Genomic DNA, 10,707 nt, shown 5'->3' on the forward strand with positions numbered 1-10,707 from the left:
GAGGGCAGGACACAGGTCCTTGTCTTGTTCTGCCACTTACTCACCATGTGTGGTCTTGGACGAGTCATACAACATTATCCTTAGTTTCTGCACCCATCTTACAAAATTAATACCTGTAATACTTACCTTGCAGGGTTTTTGTGAGCATCAATGATATGATATGCAAATGATCTGATAACCTTGCACACCATTGCTAAATCACAAAACGGATGCCTCAGAAGGCAGTAGGAAACACCCCAGGCTCCATGCAAACAGAAAAACAGCTCCTTCCAGATGCATAAGCCACCTCATCACCATTTTACTGAGTTCATATGCAAAGTTCTGGGCTAGGCACCAGAGTCACAACCCTTCCTTCAAGATTGCTCAAACCAACTGTAAAACCAACTGTAAAACCTTTCTTGAACTCCAAACTCCTCACAAAATTAGTCTCTTTCTTCACTGTGAACTTATACACACCTGTGTAAGCATGTGTCACATTACTTCTTTGGGATTCTTTTTTTTTTTTCTTTTTTTTTTGAGAGGGAGATTACACCGTGGTTAGAAGCAAGAGCTCCAGGGACACCTGGGTGGCTCAGTCAGTTAAATGTCCAACTTTGGTTCAGATCATGATCTCATGGCTCATGAGTTCATGCCCTCATTGGGCTCTCTGCTGTCAGCACAGAGTCTGCTTCAGATCCTCTGCCCTCCCCCCACCCCCATCCCTTCCCTGCTTGCATGCTCTCTCTGTCTCAAAAATAAATAAACATTAAAAATAAAATAAAATAAAAAGAAGAAGAAGAAGAAGAAGAAGAAGAAGAAGCAGCAGCAGCAGCAAGAGCTCCATAGTCACACAGAATTGGAGACCCAGGTTCAGCACTTAGAAGCCTTGTGATTTTAGCAGAGCTGCTTAACATCTCTGTGACTCAGTTCTTTCATCTGTAAAATGAAGCATAACTCTGTTGTGAGAATGAAATAAGAAAAGCATTTACTTACAGGGCTTGTCACATAATAGTAAGTGCTAGCAATCATTTTTTAATAAATGAATTATTTGTTAAATGAATAAATGATTGATTAAATATATTTATACCCCCAACTAGACATAGAGCAAGCTCCTTGAGTACAGGAGATTGTTTAACTCACCTTTGGGTTCCCAGCACCCAGTACAGTGCCTGGAACATACTAAATGCTCAAGAAATGTCAGATGAATAATAAATAAACGGACAAATGAATGAAAATCTGGCCCTGCCTCCAAGGAGCTTTCTATCACATGGAAACTGTATTAAGATTCTTATGATTGAGGGGCGCCTGGGTGGCGCAGTCGGTTAAAGCGTCCGACCTCAGCCAGGTCACGATCTCGCGGTCCGTGAGTTCGAGCCCCGCGTCGGGCTCTGGGCTGATGGCTCAGAGCCTGGAGCCTGTTTCCCATTCTGTGTCTCCCTCTCTCTCTGCCCCTCCCCCGTTCATGCTCTGTCTCTCTCTGTCCCAAAAATAAATAAACGTTGAAAAAAAAAATTTAGAAAAAAGATTCTTATGATTGAGGCTAACATAAGTCAATATTAGAAAACTTTGTCAAGAAAGGTACATTTATTGGAATTCTCCGCATGATAGGGAAGTGTGGGGACTCAGGAAAAAAATCCCAAACATCAGCAACAGAAACTTATAGACCTTCCTCCTAGCACCAACCCACTTCTGAGGCTTAGCTCTCAGCAACCGACCCCTTTCAAATTCCCTAGGTCAAATTTATAAAATGCCAGGGAAGAGAAATCTAATTGGCCCAGCTTAGGGTGAGATGTCTAATGCTTGACCAAAAACATTAGACATGGTGGCCAAAGCACAAGTCCAAGCTGCTGGAGGTGAGGAACCAGTTACAGAGAAAGAAGAATCAATGCAGAGAAGAAAGGACAACCCTATCATTGTCTGCTACAAGGAGATAGAACTTGGGAATGAAAAGAACTGATAACAATCACTTGGAAGAAGTATTGAAGGAGGAGGCTTCCGGTATAGCATTTGTTTGTATGTGTGTATGTGTGTATGTATGTGTGTGTAAGCAGGCTCTACACCCAGTGTGGGGCTCAAACTCACAACCCTGAGATCAAGAGTCACTTGTTCTACTGAATGCCCCGGTATGGCATTTTTAAATGGCCATGCAGAATGCCTGCCTAGAAAGAGAACTGAAGTGAGAGAAGGCAGGCTATTTAGCTGGAGGAGCAGGCGGCCTGCACAATAGGATAGGGGTCTCGGTCACATGCATGCAAGTTAACACTGGCTGACTTAGAAGGGGATTCAGTGGAAGGTTATTAGCAGAGCAGCTCAGTGCATGGCTGAAGGCTGGAGGACAGGGCTTAGAAAAAGTCAGGAGTAAGGGGAATCTCCATAGGGCTAGGCAGCAAGGGCTGTAGCAAGGGTTTGTGGCAGAGACTGTCTGGTAAGTGTATCACCACTAAGATAAATGATCTCCAACCAGCTTTTTCATCCTTGAGTCATTTGCCCAAGAGTCAAAGTCCTAGGAGAGAGCATCTGATGGGCTGAGTTTAGGTCACACTGGTCCATACAGAGAGTGGCTGAAAGGGAGGCAAACATAAGGATGTGATTCCTTTACCTTTCATGGTGGGAGCTGCTTACCAAAATTCACCCTTCCCACAAGAGGATACAAAATGAAGACAGGTGATTTCCCAAAAGGAAATTGAGGACCTCTTGAAAACGGGAGCCAACACTGGGCAGGCAGAAATGATGAAAATCAGTTAAGACTGCAGAAGAGGGGCACCTGGGTGCCTCAGTTGGCTAAACACCTGACTTCGGCTCAGGTCATGATCTAGAAGTTCATGGGTTCGAGCCCCACGCCGGGCTCTGTGCTAACAGCACAGACCCTGGAGCCTGCTTCGGATTCTGTGTCTCCTTCTTTCTCTACCCTGCCTCCCCCCTCTCTCTCTCTCAAAAATAAATACACATTAAAAAAAAAAAAAAAAGACTGCAGAAGAATCATAAGGGAAAAGGGGCCCTTTAGTTGTTCTCTGCTTTGGTACAAAAACTAGGGCTGGACACCTCGGAGGTATTATCTGATTCTGACCCTGGGATCATCATTTGGCTTTTCCTTTCTAAACTTTTCATGCTCGTTCATTCATTTTTATATTTGACCAGTCATTTGACAAATACTTTTTTTCTAACCATCATGTTATTACATCTATAGGCGCCCCTATAAATACAATGACAGGGGCGCCTTGCAGGCTCAGTTGGTAGAGCATGTGACTCTTGATCTTAGGGTTGTGAGTTTAAGCCCCATGTTGGAGGTAGAGTTTACTTTTATTTTTTTTTTTAATTTTTTTTTTCAACGTTTATTTATTTGTGGGACAGAGAGAGACAGAGCATGAACGGGGGAGGGGCAGAGAGAGAGGGAGACACAGAATCGGAAACAGGCTCCAGGCTCCGAGCCATCAGCCCAGAGCCTGATGCGGGGCTCGAACTCACGGACCGCGAGATCGTGACCTGGCTGAAGTCGGACGCTTAACCGACTGCGCCACCCAGGCGCCCCTACTTTTAAAAGTTATGTATATAGGGGCGCCTGAGTGGCTCAGTCGGTTAAGCAACTGACTTCGGCTCAGGTCATGATCTCACGGTTTGTGGGTTCAAGCCCTGCGTTGGGCTCTGTGACGACAGCTAAGAGCCTGGAGCCTGCTTCGGATGCTGTGTCTCCCTTCCTCTCTGCCCCTCCCCTGCTCATTCTCTGTCTCTCTCTGTCTCTCAAAAATAAATAAAATTTAAAAAATAAAAATTATATATACAGTGAGATCCACAGTCATGAATTTTGGGTCCAAGAACTTCTAGCCGCTGCCTTGGACAGGGGCCACTTTCCACTGGATCACTTCGGTGAATGTAAAAGCTTTAAAGAGAAATTCATGAAGTGTCTCTGTGACAATAAATTTGAAAATGCTTTGTGCAGAAATGAACCAAAAGACTATTTAGAATGCAGAATGGATAGGCAGCTGACAGAACGAGAACCACTGGAAAAACTGAGATTAGAAGATTTGATCAATAGAAAACCAAAGGCAAAGACTAAGTTTTGATGGGAAAAAGACTGCTGGCTGCTGGGTCGTCCGTATGGACCTCATCACCTGACAATTTATGGTTAGGTGCTGTGACTTAGAAAGGGGCTTCCAGAACACCCTCCTTGATGGAAACATCTCATCCTGACATTTACCAGGTTATTTTGAAAAATTATTGCTCCTTTTAGATCTCATTTTCCCCCAAGAGTGTCGGGTTTTATCTTCAGATCGTGTGTGGCAGAGTTCCTAGGGAGACCCATGGCAGGTGGGAGTTAAGAATGCGAATCACACCTGCTTACAGAGGGGACACGTGAAACAGTGACTCCATATGGTAATACTCTGCATAGCTTCCCAGTAGTGATATGCTCAATGTTCATGGCTTCAGATATTGTCAGAAAACCATTCCCTAGCAAAACAGTTTCCTTTTTGTACTCATAAATACGTATGTCAATTTCCTTTTTTAAAAAACAAAAATAGAGCATAAACTTGGAAATGAGAAAAAAAAATACAGTGATAGAAAGAAACATAGTCTCTGCCCTTATGGAGCTTATGGTCTTGATTTACAAGAAATGGGTTTGGTATTTCCCTTTTTACTACTCCTGATACAGTGAGTGAAAAAGTCTGATTCTCTCCCTGAGTTTCTGGCCCTCCTTTTGCTGGAAAATCTTGGATAACATTTTTGGACCATTTTTAGTGGCAATATTTGCATCCACAAAACTGAGTAGGCCCTGGGACAAGAGTTTAGAATTGCATTATTCTAGAATTGCATTATTCTGCTGAGGCCTGGGCTGTTTAAAGGAATGACTGTTTGCAAATATGAAGTTTTAACAGGAATGGTGGTTCCTGATTGCCTGCTAAGCAGCCCAGAAGAGTGACTCGAATCTGTGTCTAACAGGCATTTGCAGTTGGAGCTGGGAGATAAGACTGATGCATGCTCCAGGAATAGGCAGCTAGAGCCTGTGTCTCAATGGTTGCTCTCCTCCTGTATGTTTCCTCGGCCCTAGAAGCACCTCGAAGCCTCCTACTCAACCACCACACCCCACACTGCCACTCCATACTTCCTGTGGGTATTCACTCAGTTGACTGTCGCAATCATCTGATGTTCTGCTTCAGGAAGTGGACTTTTGCTTCTGGCTCCAGGAAGAAGGGGTGGTGCTGAAGATAACGATTATGATAACGGGTGGTTGTATTAGTCAAAGCTCTTCGAGTTGCAAGGTTTTTTTTTTTTTTTATTTTTTTTTAATGTTTATTTTTGACAGAGAGAGAGAGAGAGAGAGAGCAAGCAGAGGAGGGGCAGAGAGAGAGGGAGACACAGAATCCGAAGCAGGCTCCAGGCTTAGAGCTGTCAGCACAAAGTCCGATGCGGAGCTCGAACCCACAAACCATGAGATCATGACCTGAGCTGAAGCTGGACGTTTAACCCACTGACCCACCCAGGCGCCCCTGAGTTGGAAGTTTTGAAACTGAATTCAAATTGGATTAAGCATAGAGATTTATTGGCTTACATAACCAAAAAGAGTAGGGATAGATCTGACAGGATTCATGTGCTCAAATGATGTCATCAGGAATCCAACTCTATCCTTGGCTTGGCACCCCTCTGAGTTGGCTTCATTCACACAGAAGGGGTTACCCTATGATAGTAAAGATGGTCTATGGCTTGGCAAGCTTGCATTCTACCAGTTTTAAAATCTCAGCCTAGAAAAAGTGCTTCCTTTCTGGACTCCCAGTGGGAATCCTAGCTAAATTCCCATTGACCCAGCTCAGGTCACAGGCCCCAGGCAGATGTTGAATTGATTCGCCAGGCCTGAGTCTTATGCCCACCCATTCCCTCAGTTCTGCTCTACAGGCTCTGAGAATGGGTGACTGACCAATGGTTTCCCAAATAGAAAAGATGGGTTCTGTTTCCAGAAAAAAGGGTGCTGGGCAGGCATAAAAAACAGATAGACTGCTCATACTGGATATGATGATAACAAGAAGAGGTGGTAAGAATGCCTAGGAGATTCTCAACATTTTTAGAAGATGTTATTAAGAAATACCAGTTTTAGACTTTCCCTCCTGCCCAAATCCAGCCTCCAAAATTCACCCCAGATTTATGTTTATTTAAACTGATTAAAGTTGTTGGTATCTTATTATTTTCATCTTCATCAAATCATCATCCCACAGCAATTAATAAACAGACTCTGTGTATGTGGTTGTGTAAGAAAAATATAAATATATCATCTTTACAAACTGAGACTTTATTCCCAAAGGGAGCATTAATGATGACAAAGGACTCACAGACAACCATGCTAGCTCTGAATGTTACATATTGTCAATTTTATTTTCTAAAAGTTTTTTTTAAATGTGTATTTTTGAGAAAGAGCAAGTGGGGAAGGGGGAGAGAGAGAGGGAGACAGAGAATCCCAAGCAGGATCCATGCTGTCAGCACAGAGCTCAATGTAGGGCTCAAACTCACGAACCATGAGATCATGACCTGAGCTGAAATCAAGAGCTGGACGTTTAATCGACTGAGCCACCCAGGCCCCCCTGTATTGTCAATTAAATGACATAAATTGAATTGTACTATATGCAAAGGATACCTCAGTAAAAGAAAAAAAAATAGTTAAAAGAAAAATGACACAAAGTAGAAGGTTCATTCGTTGTGGGCCAGGGTGTCATATGCATTCTACAGAGTGATGAGATTTGCTTATTTATTTATTCATATTTATGTATTTATTTATTTATTAAGTAGGCTCCATGCCCAATGTGGGACTTGAACTCACGACCCTGAGATCAAGAGTCACATGACTGCACTGACTGAGCCAGCCAGGGGCCCTGAGTTTTTAAATGGAATAGATTCAAGGTGAGGCTGCCATTTCTTTTCTACTTCATTGTAGAACACTTTAAAGACTTTGCTGTCTTCTTCATCACTCTCTTTATATCTATTTGGCAATGCTATATATTCTTGGAGAAAATAACTTCTTTTAAAATGGCCTTCTGAAGCTCTTGCCCATACCCTCAATATTTCCTAACTTTTCCTCACATATTTTCCTATCTTACACAATCCCCAAACCTGTCATTTCCGGTGCCTAATGTCTGGGAGAGCCATTTTAACCTGTACCTAGAATGTGCTACTTTGTTGCTTGTGCTCCCAGGGTATCTCCAAAATCACATAAGTTGTCTCAGTAGATGTCCTATGACACCTGGGCAGCTCAGTGGGTTGAGCAGTTGAGCATCTGACTCTTGATTTCGGCTCAGAGCCTGATCTTATGGGTCTGTAGGTTTGAACCCCATGTCAAGGATGGGATTCTCTCTTTCCCTCTCTTTCTGCACCTCAACCCCCTCAAAATAAATAAACTTAAAAAAAAATAGATGTCTTGGAAAGCACAGGAATTAGGACAGGCAGTGAGAACCAGAGAAAAGAAACTTTCTCATACCTACTGTAAGGCCCTGTCACTCTAACACTTTAAAATATAGCATACCTCTGGGGAACCTGGGTGTCTCAGTTGGTTGAGCATCTGACTTCAGCTCAGGTCATGATCTTGCAGTTCATGAGTTCAAGCTCCACATCGGCTCACTGCTGTCAGCCTGTCAGCACAGAGTCTGCTTCAGATCCTCTGTCCCCTTCTCTCTGCCCCTCCCCCACTCTCCCAAAAAATAAATATTTAAAAAAATATATAGCGTACTTCTGTTTTGTATCAAGAACACCTTTTATTTTTATTTTTTTTTTTTAATTTTTTTTTCAACGTTTATTTATTTTTGGGACAGAGAGAGACAGAGCATGAACGGGGGAGGGGCAGAGAGAGAGGGAGACACAGAATCGGAAACAGGTTCCAGGCTCTGAGCCATCAGCCCAGAGCCCGACGCGGGGCTCGAACTCACGGACCGCGAGATCGTGACCTGGCTGAAGTCGGACGCTTAACCGACTGCGCCACCCAGGCGCCCCAAGAACACCTTTTAAAACATGGATGATGGGTTGCCTGGGTGGCTCAGTCTGTTAAGCATCTGACTCTGGATTCTCACCTCAGGTCTTGATTTCAGGGTCATGAGTTCAAGCCCCACGTTGGACTCCACATTGGGTGTGAAGGCTACTTGTGGTAGGGTCCCCTCCTTAAGGAGAGAGAAAAAAAAGGGAGAGAAAACTTCAAGGTAACCTGGCTATGCACCTACCCGACCATGACCTTGTAAACTGAGACGACTTAATCAGATTGCGTGTTTATGTGTGTTACCATGGATGGGAGACAAAGAAATAGAAACTGTATAAAGAAGCTATGCCATGTGACATTCGGTGCTCAGTTCTTTGGGTACGAGCCCAACTGAGAGGTGCCGGCACGAATAAAAGTTGCTTCCTGGAAATTAAAAAGCGTCCGTGTCACAGCTCTCTGTGGGAGAATCCTGCTACATACTTACAAACAAAAACAAAAACAAAAACATAAATGACAATGTTATTTATTTACTTACTTACTTAACCAGCAAAAGAAGAGTTTATTCAGAAGTAGAAAATTGCCATACCATACAAACAAGCCACAGGCAAATCCTCTAGGTGACATCTTTGGAGTCACCTTCTATTTCAATCCAATCTTGACTTTCCCCACGCTGACCATTCCATACTGATTTGCCGATCCACATCTCACATTTCAACTGGTTGCTTCTCTCTCATCCGTTCCACTTTTCCTTTATCAGTTAGGAGTCATATCCTTAGAGTTGGGTTCATTGTTGCCCTGGTCCTTGCCACAGTGTTTGGTTTAGGGACAGACACAGCTTAGTCAATTCAATCACAGTAAGACTGGAGATTTGGGTTCAATGGTTGGGAGAAGGAAACCTATCTGTTCTCCTAGATGTGCTCTATGAATGTGAAGCCTATACCTGTTGTAGTTATTTGGCTACTAGAAACGAAACCCATGTAAGGATGAAGCCAGCATCAGAAAGCAAACAGACTGGCTCACAGACATATGGAGGTGGTGCCCTGATCAAACCATGCCTGAAGCCTACTCCTAGACATTTCAATTATACTGAGTCAAGAATTTTTAATTGTTTATGCCAGTTGGGTTTTAAAAAAAAAATGTTTTTAATGTTTATTCATTTTTGAGAGAGAGGCGGGGGGCGGGGGGAAGAGGGTGAGCAGGGGAGGGGAAGAGAGAGAGGGAGACACAGAATCTGAAGCAGGCTCCAGGCTCTGAGCTGTCAGCACAGAGTCCCATGTGGTACTCTAACTCATGAAGATCATGACCTGAGCCAAAGTCGGACTTTACCTGACTGAGCCACCCAGGAGCTTCTGGATTTTTTTTTTTTTTTAATTGTAACTTAAAGCATCCTATTAAACTCCCTCAGGAGAATCTTTTTTATAACATTATTGATGTACATTTTACATCATGTAAACTATATATATTTAAGTGTAAGATGTAATGAGTTTTCGCATATATACACACCTGTAAAATCATCTCCACAATCCAAATAATGAAAATACTTGTCAGCCTCCAAAGATTCCCAGTACCTTTTGGAATCCCTCCCCCCGTCACTACCCTTCCCCATCCCTTTCTGACAATAGACTAGTTTACATTATCTAAATTTTATCTAAATGGAAGAATAGAGCGCCATACACTAAATGTTTGTGTCCTCCCCCCACTTCATAGGTTAAAATACAAATCCTTAAGGCGATGGCATTAGGAGGTAGTACCTTTTTGAGGTGAGTAGGTCATGAGCGTGGAGATTTCATGAATGGGATTAGTGCCTTTATAAGAGAGGCCCCAGAGAGATTCCTCCTCTCTTCCCTCATATGAGGTTACATTGAAAAGGCAGGTTCTCGGGGCACCTGGGTGGCTCAGTTGGTTAAGCCTCCAACTTCGGCTCAGGTCATGATCTTGCAGCTCATGGGTTCAGGCCCCGAGTCTGTGCTGACAGCTCAGAGCCTGGGGCCTGTTTCAGATTCTGTCTCCATCTCTCTCTGCCTCTTTCTCTCTCTCTCTCAAAAATAAATAAACATTAAAAAAAAAAAAAAAAAAAAGGCAAGCTTTCATCAGATACTAAACCTGCCAGTGCCTCGATCTGGGACTTCCCAGAACTGTGAGAAATAAATTTGGGTTGTTTATAAACCATCCAGTCTATGATATTTTGTTATAGCAGCCTTGACTGACTGAGACAGACAATCGGTACTGACAAGTAGGGTGCTGGTACAACAAATATCTAAATTGTCGAAGCAGCTTTGGATGTGGGTAATGGATAGAGGCTTTAAGTTTTCAGGTACATGACAAAAATTTTCCATTGTTGTTAATGGACGTTTAAGGGTGATGTTAGTGAGAGTCCAGGGAGTAAAGAGAGCTGTAGAGAGGGTCTCGGAATTGTTAGAGAATACTCAAGTAATTATAAACAGAATGTTGACAAAAACATTGACTATTTTTTTAAATACACTTATATATTTTTTAAATGTTTATTTATTTTTGAGTGAGACAGACAGAGTGCAAGCGGGGGAAGGGCAGAGAGAGAGGGAGAGGGAGAATCCCAAGCAGGATCTTTGCTGTCAGCACAGAGCCTGATGAGGGACTCGAACTCACGAACCGTGAGATCATGGACCTGAGCTGAAATCAAGAGTCGGATGCTTAACCAACTGAGACACCCAGGTGCCCCAAAATATTAACTATTCTGATGGGATCTCAGACAGAAATGAGGAACATGCTTTTGGACAATGGCTGAAAGGCCATCCTGTTATAAA

This window comes from Lynx canadensis, chromosome B3 (genome assembly GCF_007474595.2).
Source record: "Lynx canadensis isolate LIC74 chromosome B3, mLynCan4.pri.v2, whole genome shotgun sequence".
Taxonomy (NCBI): domain Eukaryota; kingdom Metazoa; phylum Chordata; class Mammalia; order Carnivora; family Felidae; genus Lynx; species Lynx canadensis.